Here is an 18,512-nt window from a genome sequence, read left to right as displayed (position 1 = left end):
AATCGTAACTAACTGTGTGTATCAAATTTAAAAAAGCTTTATAAAGTCAAGGACAATACTTCTGGAAGTCAGTGGGTTTTAACTGTGAATTGTAGGTGTTGTTGCACAGTATGTCAGCCAAGAGTTGGGAGAGTGAGCCCTTGGACGATTGTGTAACTGTTAAGAAGGATGGGAATGCTTGATTAGATCCGAAGGGCAAGGTCAACCGAGCGCTGTGTGGCAAGAAGGAAGGGTGATTCTGTGACTGATAAGATTGGGGCACAAATGTTGCTGTATTATTGAGGACACTTATCAGAAAAGAAATGTAGCCCTGGAAATAAAGAAGGTGCTGTGGAAGTTTGGATTTTAGTTCCTGGAGACATGTTTACCCAATTTATGTCATATGTGTATATATATCAGGGACAATATCAAAAAAATTGATTCAGAATTTTTTTTTTATCTAATGCAATAGTTTTTTTTTCTTGTATTTTTAAGTTAAATGTCATTTAATTTAGTACTCACCGGGATTTTGTCTCATCCTCATCTCTCCCCCAGTATTTTTGTCTCTGTCTCCCTCTTCTCACTTGGACGTATATCCTGACATCCAAAAACAAACGATCCTGCTGTCAACGTCTGGAAAAAAGATAAAGGGGCTGAGGCAATTTGTTATTCAAGATTAGGCGAGTGGGTCATTGACTAAGTATACCAGACAACAGACCAAATTCATTTACAAGCTCAGAAAAGGTATAAAGTGACAAGTCTACCTAAAGTGACAACATGTTCTCTGATGTGTTTTTTTTCCACAAAATAAAATGTTTTGTTAAATATCCAATGCTACATGTTCAAGTGCTGGAGATGTGACGATTCAAAAGAGGATGGCCACATGCTGGGCATCATTATCAAAAGCTTCTGCAAGTATTCAGAGCAGCATTGAAGTACTAAAGGAGCTTTACAGCCAGATTTATATTTTAAGTTTATAACCTGGATGTTGTTTCTGCAGTAGCTGTCCATGTGCACGAGTCTACAGAGGACGGAGCAGTCGTTTGTTCTTAGTGCAACTGGACCCGGAAATGAGACCACTATGGAATTGTACCTACGCCATTGTCTTATAGCAGCAGAGATACAGATCATCACATACAGTGTTAGGATGCTTCATAATGATCTCAGTGTGTCTCTTTGTCTTCATGAGCCTTGTACTGGTGGTGTTCTGTTCTGTGTCCTATAGTGTGTCAGCTGTGGAGGCTTTTCCAAAGAAACAAACAGTTTGTGTATCATGTTACTATATACAAGGTCAGTGGAAAAAAACAAATACATGTGAATCACCCAATGTCACAATGACACCAAGACGCGCACTAACTAGTTGCATTATTTTAATTTTGAGTAACAGATCTATCCCAGGGTTTTATTAAACTGCCTCATGAGAGGAAACATTTGATGCTAGCTAAACTACAGCCAACGTCTCTCTCATCGGCTGCATATAAGTCGATCTCCACCTGGTGGCTGCCTGCGCTCCAGGTCAAAAATCCCAACTCCTCTTTGTAAGTAAATGGGAGATGGACCAAATTAAAAGGTTAAAATACATGTCAAAAACATTTTTTCTCAAAGACGGATTTTGCTATTTTAGTTAGTTCTTGTTTCAGGTAAATAATTAGTTATTTAATGCTGTAAAAACAGCGTGAATTATTGTGATTGAAAGCTGAGACTTGAGTAACAACTGGTCAAGCATTTGCATCGGTGTGACTTTGATCGATGCTTCGACTCAATCTCCTGATCGCTACCTTGGCAAAGTGGATAACAATGCAGGAAAAAAATTGCTTTCATACAAAGAAGAGCACATATTTATATATATTGTGTATAAGCTGTATGCTAAGCTAAGCTAAGTGGCTATTGATTTTAGCTATACATGAGAGATATGTGATCTCCTCACTTGTGTCTTGAAACCTTGATCTATTGCTTTAACTGTGATCTTTTGACTGTCATGTTCAAAATGATTATTTAGAACAGAGAACATGTTTAATGAAAATGAAATACACACTACTCCATTTTAATAGCACATTGTTAATCAGACTGAAATCGATCCAAACTGTATATCCACCCGGCTGCTTTGATTCTGATAATTACTCGAAAAAACAACTTATTTTTCCGAAACATCTTCCCTCTTGCGTGTACTAGTGCAGCGTGGCTATAGGCTACACGGTGTAATGGGAAGTCGTTAGCTTTTGGTCTGATGCAGTTTGTTCTCAGTCCCTCGCTGCTACATTTATATTTCATATCTTATGTTTCACACTGTATTAACAGCTGTGGCTTGTTTTTGCCATCTGCAGACAATTACTTTAGTTTACTTGGCTTTGTAATAATAACATGTTTTCTCCTTGCAACTCTCTCAATAGACAACATACTGCAAATTCTTGACAGGTGCTGAGGCATTTGCTCGGGAGACATGGTGAGGAGGATTATTACTGCATTATTTAGTTCTCCTGAAATAAACAAACACATTCCCTTCCTGGCATCATGTGCAACTATCAAGTCAGCATTGTGTTTTGCATCGCTCCGGCTCAGAGCAGCCAATTATGATTTCTTTGACTACCTCGAACCTCGGTGCCCCCTCTCACCTCCAACAAGACCCACTTAGTGTCAAATATTTTCCCTTCCATACCCTCTCATTTGCTCTGTATCTCCTCCTTTTATGACCTTTTTACATTCACCTTGCCTTGTATCACCTCCTTGCTATCACCACAGTGGCTCAGGTTCCGCTCCACAGTCTAGTTTCAGTATAATAACTTGACACTTCACATTGCATTAGTCTTAGTCCCGACAACAAGGTTATGTGACCTATAGTGTCAGAGAGCATACACCATACTTGCCTGGAGTAGCTATTTATCAAGACAGCTTTGGGCCACCTATGATTCAGAGCAGAACAAATACAGATGTGAGGCGGTTATACCGAGGACATATTTGTCCAGCGACCAGAACTTGAGCTCGCAAACACCATCGCACAGGTTTCTCTCTCAGGGACTTGCATGGGATTTGTAATCCTATACAAGTCAGCAGGATGTATGTCATTACATGGTTAATGTAATAAGAGCATTATTATCCAGTCTTTGAAATGACATTAAAAATAATTTAAAGAAATGATGAAAAAACAAATGTAATAATTTACTGCTGATTAATTAAGCCATGCATTTATCCTATTTTTTCCATTAATATCTATTTATGCTATGGTCAGTTATTAAATCAAATTTACAAGGCTTTGTGTACATTAACAAGGTTTTAGAGTCATTAAAACATTATTCCATATATGTACCTTCTACCTTTGACAAAGAAAACAAAGCAGAGAGGCTACAGCCGTGTGTTTGGGCCCATGCACTGTGGAGAGGGAGACCTGTGCTGCAGAGAAGGAGGCTGACAATGAAGCCTGAGGAAGTCATTAGGAGACCAGTGACCTCACTGGTGCAGAGCTCAAAAAAAAAAAAAGCTGCCCACCGGCATGAAGTCATATTTTACATGCCATCAGTCATCCAACCACCCCTGGCTATCAAACCTGACGAGCACACACATATTGACTATATGAGAACATTATCACGAAGAGGATTTGTCGTCACTTCCTTTGTATTGCACAAGATTCCTGATCAATCCTTTTGGGCTTCTTGTCACTTTAATCTGGTGGTGTGTGAAAAAAAAAAGTGTCCTTGGGTAACGTCCTCCACCACCAGTGCACATCTGGTCTTTGTAACCATCTCCAGCATTACAATCGAACTTGCAGGCACATAAGCTCATGTAAGACATGACATTTTAATTATTGCCTGTCAACACTTAAGACTGTGAAGCTTTTACTCTGCACTAAACACTCACAGTCACATTGTCTCATTCTTAAAACTATGTGTTTGATTTGGGTTTAGAGGATGCCGGCTTTAACTTTAACCGAGGTTCTGCACAACATATGATAAGACGTCATGTGATGAATTCTGCATATTTGGTTTTCACTGTAAGTTGTAATTACAGGATCACAGCATATTTTCCTCCATTTCTCAAACTTCCTCTGAAACTCTTCTCCTGAAATAAATGTGTGTAATTCTCCCTTTTCATAATCATCCTGGGATCTTGACGTAGAAGTGTGAGGCAGGTTGATAGGGAGTCTAGAAGCTTTTACAGTATACATGTGAATTTCAGTTCAACTCACCAGGAGGAATGTGAAAACATATTTTGTATCCTGTGGCTGTGGAAGGAGCTGTCTGAAGTGAGAGAACTGGAAGACTCTTCTTTTTTTTTTGCAACCAAAATCCTGTGTTAAAAACTACGGGGCATTTCCCACTCGAGCAGCTCTAACAAAAAGTTGCTATTAAATTGCATCATGAGGATTTCACCATTTATGTACAAAAGATGTGCAGGATTGAATTGGATTATGGGTGATACTTAGTTACCCAAAGTGAACACATGTCTACAGTATATATATATTATATACAAGTTTAGTTTCACAGTATCTGCAATTTAAGTGCAACACAACTAAAGAGCTCTTTTATTTTTCATTTATTGTGTCATTGTTAACTGGATGTTTGTCAGTGCGTTTCTGTATCTTGAATTTATTTTGAATCGTCCTTAACCAAATTGCCTTTTGGATTAATCAAGCTGTATTGTGTTGTATGCACACACATTGTATTATTTTTGCTTTAACTTTTTGTTCTCTTAGCATGTCCCTGTGCATTAGTCCTTACAATGCAACATCATGCAAGGGTGGGTCACCAAGAGAAAACAAAAGTTCCTCCATAGCCTCGGATAGCAACTGGATGTTATGGATACAACAGCATTTTGCCAAACTGACACTGACTTATCACGATTAAATCAAAGGAAGAATACATGTAATCTTTGTGGTGAACCAGTCAGAGGCACTGGAACAACACCCTGTTTCTTTGCATTCATGAGCCTTTCACACATTTCTCTGCATTATGCTCCAGTGTGCTTTGAGAACCAACGCAGAAAGCAGAGGAACCAGTGTGGCTACTATGTTGATCTGTGCTACAATCTTCACCACTGTGCTGCATAATTTATTTTATTGCACAAGAAGTAAACCCCTATCACTCTTTCCACACAATCGCAGCCTTAGTAAATGTGTTTATCTTGTTTATTGCTCTCTCTCCCTCCCTCGCTCGCCCCCCCTCTCTCCCTCCCACTCTCCCTCCCCCTCTCTCAGGGTCTCTGGGGTCCGAGCGGCCCCTGTCTGCTTCCTGGTGGTGTCTGGGAGCCCAGGTCTATGAGGCACCAGGATCATTTTCCCTCTGTAGTTGTTGTCACTAGCATGGACCCGGCTAATTCATCTTGTTAATGGCAGGTGGGTCAGTTGAGCGCTATAATTGTGATTTCCGTTTTTTTCTCCTCCTCCTTCTTCTTTTTTTTTTCAGGCTGTACTTCCTTGATCTAATAAAAACGGCAGAAGCAGGTTTAAAAGAAGACAGCAGCCCTATACCTGCCACCAGCATTTTCACTGTCTTGTTTTACAGTATCATTAAGTAGGAAATACAATAGTAGTTTCAGTTAAGAAAAGAATCACAAATTGTGTTTCTATATTCAGGTATAAGATTATCTACAAATACTAAAATAAGCTTTTTCTTATGTAAAACCAGCTAAACTTACTTTCCGCAATAAAGATAACATACTGCTAGGAGAAATAGTCAAATACTCCCTTCACAACATATTTAATGAACCCTGTATGCTTTTTAAAGAGTTAACAGATTCCATTCAGAGTTACCAGAATGAAGTCAGCAGTCAGTCGGAGTCACTGGGGCATGAATCTCCAGGGAGCGCTGGACATGGAATGAGCCCGGGCTGATTTCAGTCGGGAGGAAGGTCGTCACCACACAAATGAAAAACATGAGAAGTGGTTCAAGGTCTAATCAAGTCCTCAGACTGCACTCACTGGGAGCAATTAAGTTCCTCCCTCTCCCTCAACATAGGTAACCAGATCCTCCTATTGACATTCTCAATAAAAGGTCATTTACTGTATGGATAAAATGATCAGCCTCCAGTGCCTGAGAACCTTCCAGCATAAAATGAACTGGAAAATTGTGGTCAGAGGTACAACCAAAAAATCTGTTCTATACAAAAATTGGGAAGGACTTAAAATCGAAGAAATGATTCACTTAAAATAAAAAAAGAGGTCTGCATTGGAGAACTGCTCGAGCAATAAATGACTGCGCTGTGTATTTTCAATCTACAAGCGGGATCTTCACTGCATGAATTTCAAGACCTTGGCACCGAGTCCAACCCGACCACAGGAATTCATTACCATCATTGCTGGTCTGACACAAATTAAGTCCTGGTACTTTCTGTCTTGCCGCTCCGACCACAATACTTCATCATAAGTCATCCTTAATTTGTACGGTTGTCGCAGGCACTTGTTGTCAAGTCTGTTAGCTCGCAGCTCTCTTTGTCAAAGCCTGTCAGGACGGCACAAACTGGCAGGGACAGAGCGACGTGGTTTTCACACTCCCATCCCACCTAGAATGCCTACGAAACACTTTTTCCACCAAGTATGACGTCATAGGAGAAGGAATATCTATGTGATATTACCAGAGACACAATTTTATACAGTCCAAACTGAAACCCTTTTATTTTCCTACTATTCTATCTGTGTAAAAAAGAATCGGGTTGATCGTGGATGCACAACCTCTTCATTGCAGTTACACCAGGTAGAATGAACACAAAGTCCTCTAACGTCACTCTGCACCATAGACTGTTCACGAAAAGCTCTGAGCACAACTTCCAGCACACAAACAATAAAACATGACATCATATTGTGTAACTGTTTTAGGAGGACTCACTAATGACAAGGAATAATTCTGTAGGTAGCTCCGGAGCCTCAGCACAGGTCAAGCTAACAGTCAATTCTAAAAAGACAGGTTTACTGTTGTTTTAATGATGAGAGAACATTTTTCACATATTCATCTTTCAACAATCAGGAAGAATCAGCATTTCTCTGTTTCATCTTTGAGCAGGTAGTGAAATTAGTGTAGTTAGTGAAAATTTGAATAAAGGGTGCAGCTGAATGGGGTCAAAATGTTAAACGGGGTTGTTATTGACAAAATATAAAGATTTAGGTGTGTCTCCTTTATCCAATCTCCTAAGTACGTCATCTTGAGCTCTTACAAGGGAAAAAGAGCAACATACTGTATATTACAGCCTTTCTTGTGAGCAGATCTTTAGGGTCAACAGCCTTGTGTCCATACATCAACACATAATGGGAATGGGATGAGAGGGCTGGGAAACCATCCCCCCTTTGCATTTAGACCAAAGAACTGACAAAGACAGTGCTTAATTTCTGAATATTCACGGAAGAGTTAATAAAGCTTTTCTCACCATACGGTAAAAACACTGCACTCCAGGACAACATTAAGAGGAAACACAAAAATCAGCAGTAGGACAAACAAGAAGAATTTAAATGTGTGATTGTGGGGAGACAGCCGTCATTTCATTTGAAATTCTTCTGCTGCCACCCCTCCATCTTTGTTAATTATTTCCACAGCAATACACAAAGTCCCCTGGGCTCTTTACCAAAAAGCAATAAACACTGTATCACACTGATTCACCAATTGGCAAAACAACTGTAAAAACAAAAATAAAAGGAACCAATTAAACAGAAAACCAATTTGCCCCGCTTGGTAACACTTGAACTGGTCTGACTGTATTTTAATTTATTACGAAAACAGTTCAGACTTATGGGCGGTTTATAAGTCCCCCTGCAGCGACTAGAAGTCTGAGCTTTAAATCTTAGTGCATCTTCACTAAGTTTACAATAATAATAATAATAGTACAACTCTATTTCTATGCACTTATCGAAACAAGGTTACAACATGCTTCACAGAATTGTACATACAACTTTTACAAGACAAAGCAAAAAAAGAAGGATAAGACAATAGAAAATATTAAAAAACATGCAATCAGTTATAAATCACGCATTCAAAGGCTTTCCTAGAGAATATATTTTAAGCAATACCTAAAATGCACTATATTAAAATGTTAAACATCACATCACATGCTGTAGAGATGCATTGGTGCATTTTGTGGACTACATCACACTTTCTGAGAGATTATTTTCGAATAATAATATATTTTATTATAAGACAGTAGTGTCACTTTTACATACAGTAGACCCATGGGTACATAAAGGCTGTTTGTTCCCTTACAATGACTTTTGGTCACATATAAGCAACCATACTCAAGTAGGCATCAGACATGTGATAAAATTCTACAGGGGACAATATCCATATTCTGTCCCTAGTTTTAGATTATTCAGTTTCTTCACATTTCATTATTGCTGTTTAGTAATTTTAAAGTAATTTAATAAGGAAACAACCAAAATGACTATCAGGTTCATCTTTTCATGGAGCACTACACAGTTTGGCACCAATGTGCAAGATCTCACAAAGCATTTATTACATCGGGGAAACTGGTTTCTGGAGCAATAAAACAAATTCAGTGTTGCATGTAGTATCTGCCTTCAGTTGATGAATTAATGTTTTACATTATTGGGAAATATTTCAACATATCCTGATTCTTACAGTTACAGTCCACCTTCATGCACACAGTGGAAAAGCAGCCACAGGAAACAAAAGACTCATGTAGGAGCAATCCAATGGCAGATATTCTTCACTGTTTTCTATGATTTCAAAACACAACAAGCAGCACAGCAGGCAGTGTTGCGGCTAATACAAGGAATATTGTGTACTCTTTTTTTTCTGTGTGTTAGTGAATTTGGTCCAACTTCAATGTGCTACACGCCTTGCTCTGGCTGGGCTTTCTGTAGCAGAGAAATCAATGCCAAGTTGCCTGTTTACCAGTTAGCACTCTGGTGTTCCTCACATTTGCAATTGTTCCAGTTTAATCACTGTGCAGGAGGATTTTGTCTGTGTGGGTTGCAGAGAGAGAGACAGGCCATAATGGAGTCATAGGGGCCGTAATTATCATTAGCATTTATGTTATGTTAATAGAGTACGAACAGTTAGAGAGAAAAAAGTTGTACATTTTAGAGGTCTAGTTTTGGGAAATATGATATTTCAGGAAATATCACTTACATGAATGTTAGATGAGAAGATGGCTACCCCTCTTAAAGCTTAACATAAAGACTGACAACATGAGGCTGGTGGCCTGCCTCTGTCCGAAGTCAACGTAATCCATCTATCTACTGTACTAAAGATCTGTAAAGGTGAAATAAATTTAGAAAGTTTGCTGTCACAAACAGATTGTTTACTCTGGAGAGAGCTATGCTAGCTGTAGCTCCTATTTCCAGTCTTTGTTAAGCTACCTGACTGCTGATTGTAGTTTCATATTCATTTCCAATGCATATAGGAGACTTTTCACCTTTAGCAAAAGCAGAGCATTGGCATTCTTTTGAATTGCAAGACTATTCCTTCCACATTCAATGTAACTTCGGCCAGTGGGTGTCTCTCAGTGTATCAAGAAGGTAATGTAATAAAGTTTTATTCACGTTACAAAGAAAACGTAAATGAAAAATTGGGATCCATTATGAGTGATCAATATAAAAAGCAAAGGAATAAAAACAACTTGCAGTGTGTTGTTTGACCCAGAAGTTTTAGCTGAGGCGGGCAAAGCGGATATGACACAATATAAAGGTTCCCAAAATGAAATGTCCTTTTAGATTCATCAAACATCAACACTTTGTGTGTGGTATTTACCAGATGGAACAATGCAGCTGAGTCTGTTGAATAAGTAAAGAGACACTATGACTAACACATTCATTTTGGCACTATCGGCAGTGAATCATGGCTGTGATGAAGGGCTGTATTTATCTGAGAGCGGGGACTTAAGAGGTTTATCAACACTTTCATACATCCACCGATTCCCTTGGAAGTGGGACCCGTCGTGAAGACGTGCGGAGCAAAAATTAGCCAGAAATGCTGGCGAAATCGTCACCCTGTAATTTATGGAGTCGGGCATTTCAAGTAATTATGAGGTGCTCCTATAAAACAAGCCCGGCTGTGAGGTCTTTATATGTTTATAGTCCATGTCAACCGTTTTTCTGAGCGGCTCCAGCGGAAAAGCACATTTCAGCAAAAGGGTGTCACGCCCATACATCTTGTTATGTGTTCATAGTGCTTACTTGCAAAGTGCCATTCTTATTCATGTCTGAATGGGCATATGCCACACAAAGGACAGCGCACACAGAAATGATTTCAGTGCAGAGCGTTCACGGTAAGTGGCAGAAAAGCAGTTGTACTGATGCATTGACATGACATCAAAGCAAACCTTGGCATCAACACGTAGCTGGCTATCTTTGGAAAGTGATGATGATCTTAGCCGTGCTCCTCTCCCACACTGAGAGAGATTGCAATGTACAGCCGTCTGCACGCTACATCCCATTTGACATGTTGACACAGTGGGTCCTTAAAAGTGCATGTGTCAGGAACTTGGAACTAATAGTGCAATGTCGAACTTCAGAAGATTAGCCAAGCAATGACATAAGCTGTGGTTGCTCTGGTGTTTAGAAGCGGCTTTTTGAAAAATGTGTGTGGCGTTCGTATGTGAGGAGAGAGAAATGAAGGTGATGGGAGAAGCTCTGCAAGAGTGGAAAATAAGTGAAATGTAAGTCATAGGTAGCAATATTTTGATAAAGTAATCATGCTTCAGGAGCAAACCTGGGACTCTGAAATCAGCCTTTGGTGATTCCGCGGAGCTCCTCTGAACATGGCAGCATCAGATTTACAAATTGAAAATCATTAATAATTCTAACCAGGATGTGATAAATCTGGAATCACTCCCGATGAACCTGGACACACTTTCATAAATCAAAAAGATTACTTGGAAATTTTTTAAAATCTGACGTCAAAGTGTCAGGCTTACTAATGGTTTTTGTAGATCCCTTACCATGATATATCATTAATCTGAGATACATTTGAAGTGTGTCACCGGGGCAAGATGTGATCCCTCTAATATTAGGAATATGCCGGTCTGTGTCAATACAGGGGCTAGAAAGGATAAAAGCAGGCGGGGGGTGGGGGTTGCTGGGGGAGTAGGTTGCCGTGGGTTACATTTTGATAAGGCAGTTCAATGAATATTTCAAATGACCATACAGCAGCAGGAACTGAACATCCTCACATCTGAATGTAACAACTGTTCTGGGGCTGATGCATCATGATAAGCATGATACCGATGATGACCATGCAAGGCAGTCAAAACAGATAACCTGCTGTAGAAATGATAATGTATTTGAATGCAGAACAAGTGTTTCCCTGCTAAATCCACACAGAGATCTACGCATCCCCCAAAGTCCACATCACTGCTGAAATACCCTCTTTATTGTGAGAGCAGCGCTACTGAGACTTAGGAGTGTGCTATTGTGAAGAGGGTGGTATTGACCGTGATGGTGAACAGGGCACCACTGTAATCTAAATGTCATTCACTGAAAAGCATCTCCCACACAGCCAATGGCTTTCATCTGAATGTGCCTCTAAAAGATTCAATTACTTTTTCTCTCCTTCTATTTCTTTCGCCCTCTGATCTCCACCCTCCTTCCCATGCACTAGTTGCTTATCTGCCGTGATTATAGTCATTACGGAGCAGCCGTGTCTGTGGTGAGATTTCAGCAGGAGCAGACACTCTCAGCCAGCTGCCTCTGCAACCAGGTCCCGTTTAGTAAAGGGACCTGCACAAAGAGAAAGCTGGAGATATTATGCTGTGTTTTCCAACGACTCCTTATTGGCTTACCATAGATCCTTATAGTTAGATCATAGCAAGAGAGTCAGCGATGATTATGCATTCTGCACCATATACTCCGTAAACATTATTCACATTAACATGATTGCCTCCATCTGCAGAGCGGTATAAACATTGTTTACTGCGGTAATACACCGCTCAGAGTGTATTTCCTACTTTGCTGAGGCAAAAGAGGAGAGAGGTGGCAGCCTGGGGAGAGAGGGGCTGTATCAGCCAACACAGCTGCTCTTTTCATGTTCAAAATCTGTTTCTCGCACGTCTCCGTCTAGGTTTCAGGAGAGGGGGTGGAGTTTAAATGTGATGGAACAAAACTCATCTTTTGACAATGACATCAAAGGAAGATGGCTTCTTTTGTGTTTGAAGTGGAGCATGTTTGAAGTGTTCTGAAGACAGTGGAGTGGTAGGGCAAGTTCATTGTTGCTTCGCTCTGGGGATGATTATCAGCTGCTATCGGCGCGTATCTCTGAAACAACTGTCAGCATGACATGTGAATAATGATCTCCCTCTTTCACCTGCTGACACCTAACCAGCTCTGACACCTAAATACCTACAGTACTACTAGAGTTCAGACAAGCATTTCTTCTCCCTTTCTTTGGCTGCAGCTTGATGGAATCCTGGCGAATTATGGCAAAACTTTATCTTAACCAACTCTCCTGCTTTGCATTTTTAAGGGCTATACACAGTGAATTAATGATTTTAATACATGGTATTGAGGGTGAATGCAGATATAGAGCTTCATAGAGAAAATACCATTCACTGTAGGTAAGAAGAACGATTCACTATCCAGAAATGAAGCCAGATTATCCCAATTATACAAACGCCACCATCTCGCACTGATGATGTCAGTCTTTACAGTAGCAATCAAGGGATGGAGCTGCAGTATCGGTATCCTGCCAATACATTCCCTCGACCAATCAGTCATGGTAAGCTGTAGATCAGGACTTTTCTGTTTGCCAATGCGCCATTGGATAACAAGGAGGAGACCAATGCTGCTGCCAGCCAATAGGGGGCAATTGGGATGCATTGGCTTCACTTATGGAGCGCTGTCGCGTTAGTAATTTTGATACACAATCTATGATATGTTTATAATTGGTGTATGAACAAATAATATTAGCTTTATAGCAGTGTAATATAGCTGTGATCATACTACACAACCACATGTCTTCATTAGTTATAATCACATCTTTGTGCAGCTTCAAACACTGCACACACTTCACACATGTAGAAGCACGTAAAAGTACATGAAAGTTACATTCAAGCTGTAACACACTGAAACACTATTAAAACATTGCTACAAGAATATTTGCTGAGTAAAACCAGGAACCTTCACATAAACGTGGACATGTTTGTTTCAGGTATAATATCGAGACAATGCAATAAATGTACAAATAAATACCTTAAAATTTTATGTTATCCTTGTCTACCCTTATTGGACACATAATTTAAAGTGCATTTTGTTTGCTCTAAAAATGATCAGATATTCGCAGTTAAAAATGTTAGTTTATAGAGTTCTATGTTGCTGAGCATGATCGTGCATCTATGTACTATGAGAACATGTTCCATCGCAACTCATCATGTTTGAACATTCACTACTTATATCAAAACTGAATGTTGATGATGATCAATCTCTTACTAAATCTTTATTTTTTATGTTTCCACACAAATATGAATAACGCTTGCATCACAAACACATTATATTGCAAATATAAATATAAAAACTGTGTCCATAAGAAGTAAATGTTTAGGATTGTACTGTAGGAGAAAACCGCTCTAATTATATAATATATACATGTATGTAATGGGCTGCCTTACAGTGACTGTTAATATACTTATGAGTATTTCATTCGATGATTAATGTCACAAACATGATAATAAATTAACATTAATGATTAATTATTAAGACATGAATAAAAACTTAAATGTCCTTATCTCATTAGTGTTATTACACAGCCATTATATGTTATATGCTAGACTATGTTATCAGTTTTTATTGTGTCTATAAACACTTACAATTTTGCACCTAAGTACCATTAGTGATAAAACATTTACCCAGTGTACGTATGCTAAACAGGAGATATTATTATTATTCAGAAGCATCTATTATGGATGAACATCATCCACTTTAAACATATTTGCTTCTTATATCAAATCCCATCACATGCACATAAAGTACTGGCTGCAGCAAAGACCATGTTTCCCTTCTCTCTGTGATAACAGCATGAGTCAGAGAGCAATGGCTTACACTGCCCTTAAATATAAACCAGTCTTGGATATTAGCTGCTATCATATAACTGTGTGCCCTTAATGGTTACATTAACCTAGTAAAATAGACAAGTTAACAGTCCTCCCAATATGTGTAGTGAGCTCTAGATTTAGTTGGGCCTCTAAAATCCTCCTCCGCTAACTATTATTGTACATGGGTTGGCAGTCTATAGTCCAGCCTGTAAAATCTTTCAGGAAGGGTCATTAAGGATATTTCATTATCTCCATATTGCCAAGGTCAGGTTGTCCATATATCCACTTTACGGCTGCTAGGGGAATATGCTGCGACTGTAGTATAATAGACCAGAAAATGTCCACACCAGGAATGATGGGAAATCAATATTGGGCCCAGCTCATCAATACAAACCCCATTTTCACAAGCAGGAAGAAGGTACTCGGAGAAAAAAATGTTGAGGAAAATAGATCAGATCGGAGCGAGAAAATGAAATAAAACAATGTTTTATTGTTAATAAAATGTTTGTTTTTTTGGTGTAGTACACGCCGGCAGACTCGTCACAGAAGAGGTTTAAACCGGTTTGGCTTGATTTTGTTTTAATCTGCCAGCACTGGATCAGGCAGTCCATAAACGTCCCGGCAACAGTCATGTAACCACGTTAAAGGAGAAAGAAACATGGGTTGTGACAATGATTTGCCCCATTTATTACGGCTGTGGCAGCCAGGGGCCTCAATCTGCCTTTGGTTTGTTAGAAGAATGTTGATGCCTTCAGTTTATTGCAGGGTAATGGCAAGAAGAAATGTAGGATGCCAACAAACAAAGGAACGTTTATATCATTACCGACTTAGGGGGGGGATATGTGGTGTAAAACATTCGGTCATTACTGAAACAATTCCACCGTCATACTCACATGACGTCTGACACATTTTTACAATCTGTTATTTGTGATCAATCAATTAAAGCCCCAACATTAATCATAAACATCACTCTCCGAGATCTACAGATAAATACTTTTTAATATTATAAGGGGATTATAAGTATGTGCAGGCTATTTGTTAAATAAACAGAGCAGAGCATGTTGTGGTCCAACAAGGAATTTACAATGTCCTATGGTGGAGAAAAGAGAAAACAGCCTGTGGTTGTTTAACCAGCCAGTTGTAGCCTTGGGCGTTGTTTGTTTATGCAGCACAGCTTCCAACAAATGAATATCACAGTGGCAAACTGATGTTGGGGGGAAAAAAGCCAGGACTCTGCATACAGAAGCTCCTCCGTTCATTTCCAATCAAGCACTAGCATCACAACAGTCTGAATAGTTCAAGTTAGCGCTATTTCCCCACAACATAACACGAGAATATATACATTTTGCTGTGAAATGTTGTATGACACAAACACTGACTCACTAGTGTTACTGTACAGCAGACACATTGTCTTTGTGCGAACATTACACATTGTCTGCTGCATGTTAATGGCTTATTGACCATGTATGGTGTAATGAGACCTTGGGTGCAGGGGCAGCCATGATATATGAGGGTGAAAATTGGCCTCTGCTGCACTGATGACCTAATTTCAATATTCAGGGACTTGGGGATGGAAATGACACTTTTCACATTTAAGTGCTTTGTGTTAGCCCCTGGCTCATACTGTACCTCTGTCTCATCCCGGGTCCAGAGACAGAACCGCACGCTGCACGCGGAGACCGAATTCTGCCTGATACGGATCCTTTAAATCACAACCATTCATTGCCGAACACAGCCAGGTTCTACACCCCTCAACCGCCGGGCAGTGTGCACAGAGAGGGAGCGTTTGACTTGCTCCAGGAGTCACCTTCATCTTTTCCGTTCGGCTGGCGTGATGCATGCATTCAAGAAAATAAAGCAGAGGCAGATTCCAAAAGGGCTCTGTCTTCAGAGATAACCTTGAGGATGTATGGCATTTAGCATTCAGCTCAACCCCGGTCATGGCTTCCTGAAAGCGGTCATGGCTTCCCTAAAGCACATATTTTGATCCCTCGCCTTGCGTACCTTATGTAGGGAAACATTAATACCTTTTCATGCTAAATGGGAATTTCAAATATTTTTTTTTCTCTTAGGGAAGGGGCTTCAACCTGGAATTTAAAGACTGTCACCGCATGTTAGGGCAAAAGGGGGCTGAAGCTCGATGACCTATTTGTATTTCTGTCTAGGAGAGGAGGAGAACATGAGGGTGGGGTATATCGGGGAAGGTGGTGAAAAATGCAGACTTATTTATCATTCATCCTTCATTTTCTCGTGTATTAGTGAGTGGAGGTGTCATGTTTGGCACATGGAAACTCTGTGTTCTGCCAAAGAGATGTGACGCCAGGAGAAATAGGTGTTGTTTTAACCTTGAGCCTGATTTAAGCAAACATGAATATATTATGTGCAGTATCCCTCATCCTCCCGCTGACGTGCTCGCACTGTATTCTTGCAATGCTACTGTATATTAAGTGCAGTTTTTACTGCAGACAGGAATATGAGCTGTCAGGTTCTGCACAAAGGACAGGTGAACCACAGCATGGCAGCTTCACTTTCTTCCTTGACAAGGGGGAGAGAAAACCTGGAAGATGCTCTGTAAGCTATAACAAAAACTAAACAGAGATAGATAGATAGATAGATAGATAGATAGATAGATAGATAGATAGATAGATAGATAGATAGATAGATAGATAGATAGATAGATAGATAGATAGATAGATAGATAGATAGATAGATAGATAGATAGATAGATAGATAGATAGATAGATAGATAGATAGATAGATAGATAGATAGATAGATAGATAGATAGATAGATAGATAGATAGATAGATAGATACATAGATAGATTTCCACTCACCTGAAATGCCATACAAGAGCAGATGGGACAGTGTGCTGGGAGCTACTGCCACGTAGTGTGTGTGTGTCTGTGTGTGTGTGTCTGTGTGCCATGGGGACAGTGCAGTAGCTCATGGTGCTCCGACAGGTCCACTGTGTGTGGTGTTCTGCAGCATCAGCAGCCGGACAGGGGCCAGACGGTGGATTTATGATGCCAGGGAGCGGAAATGACCTGCTTCTGTCATTGGGTGTGTGCCCCATCACGAGAGGCCCTAAACTATATTGGCACAGTGCTGACAGACATGTTTGTCATCCAGTCAGTTTTGAAGATACCAAGCACGGGGTATTACTCCTCTGACAAGCCCCTCCACTCAAGTCGGAGTGGACGCGTGTGCACCTTGTGCGTCTTTTCTGCTTTGCTGGATTGTTTTGTTTTTGCTTCACATCAGCTGTTTCATTATTAGTCAAATTACACCTAGTAAAGTAATAAAGTACATTAACAATAGAGAGTTGGTATATAATCATAGATGTATAATGGCTATATCATCATAAGTAGCAACTTAAAACAAGTAAGTTTAGAATGTTTTTACATCTTTAATTTGTAATTAGACAGTTGTTATCTTAAAATGTAATTCTTCGTTATAAACTACTGTAAAGCAGGGGATTGATTAATCCTAAAGTGTAAACAGTGTATATAATATTCTAAACCCTCCTTATTCAACTATAATTAATGCACATACTTTACAAACTGCATGAGGAGGTGCTGTCAGCTTTCAGTTTCCAGTGGAGTAAGTGTTGCATGAACAGTGACACCTTCTGGTATTTTAAAAACGCCAAGTATGACTGGATCCAAAATTTCTCTTCCTACCCATTTGACCTTGATTTAATTCAGCATCACAGAGGTGGGAAATAATCATCAGTCACTAAAGAGCTACTCATGTTTTATAAAGACACAATCCACACAGCAGTATTTCAGGTAGAGAATGATTCATGTAAACACATTATTTCTTTTCAAATCAGGGAACCACAGAAAACTATGTCCACATTGAGTCAAACTTAGCATTGGGAATCAATAGCTAGTTAAGTGTAAATGGAGACTAAGAGTTTGGAGCTCTAGTTGAATGGTCACACACACATACATTTGTATTACTATCACCATTGTGGTATTAAAGTATTTTGGGTTGTAATGAAAGTCACATGGACATCCTTTTTGAAATAATAAAACGATTTTTTCAGTTTTTAGTTTAATTAAGACGCATCTTAAAGACATTTTGGAAATGTAATCTTAACAATTTGTTTTTTTACGTCATAATGTCAATAGAAATCTATTACTTTATGCCTACCTGCTTTTAACCTAACCCATGCATTCAAGAGAGGACAATAGCTAATCACCAAAGCATTTTTTATTCAAAGCTAATTTCTTTGCATTTATTTTGGGCCAATTATCACAAAGATCTATATTAAGCCCAATTGTATTTGCTCACTTTTGATGCAAGTTTAACAGACACTTACAGAGGGGCACACAGTGGTTTGACCTAAGAGACAGCTGATGCAACTGGGAGTTTGTGATCATTGCAGGACTGTCACCACATGCACATAAAACTGGGAAATATAAAGAGATATCCAACTAACACGGGCAGTGCAGAACAAAGACTGCCAAGTGCATAATAAAGGACCCAGCTGTAATTTAATCATGATCATATCTTAAATCAATCTTTTGTCAGTGTGAAATGGATGAATGATGCTGTAACAAAAGCTATCT

This window comes from Limanda limanda, chromosome 5, assembly GCF_963576545.1.
Source record: "Limanda limanda chromosome 5, fLimLim1.1, whole genome shotgun sequence".
NCBI lineage: Eukaryota > Metazoa > Chordata > Actinopteri > Pleuronectiformes > Pleuronectidae > Limanda > Limanda limanda.
This window is presented reverse-complemented; position numbering follows the sequence as displayed.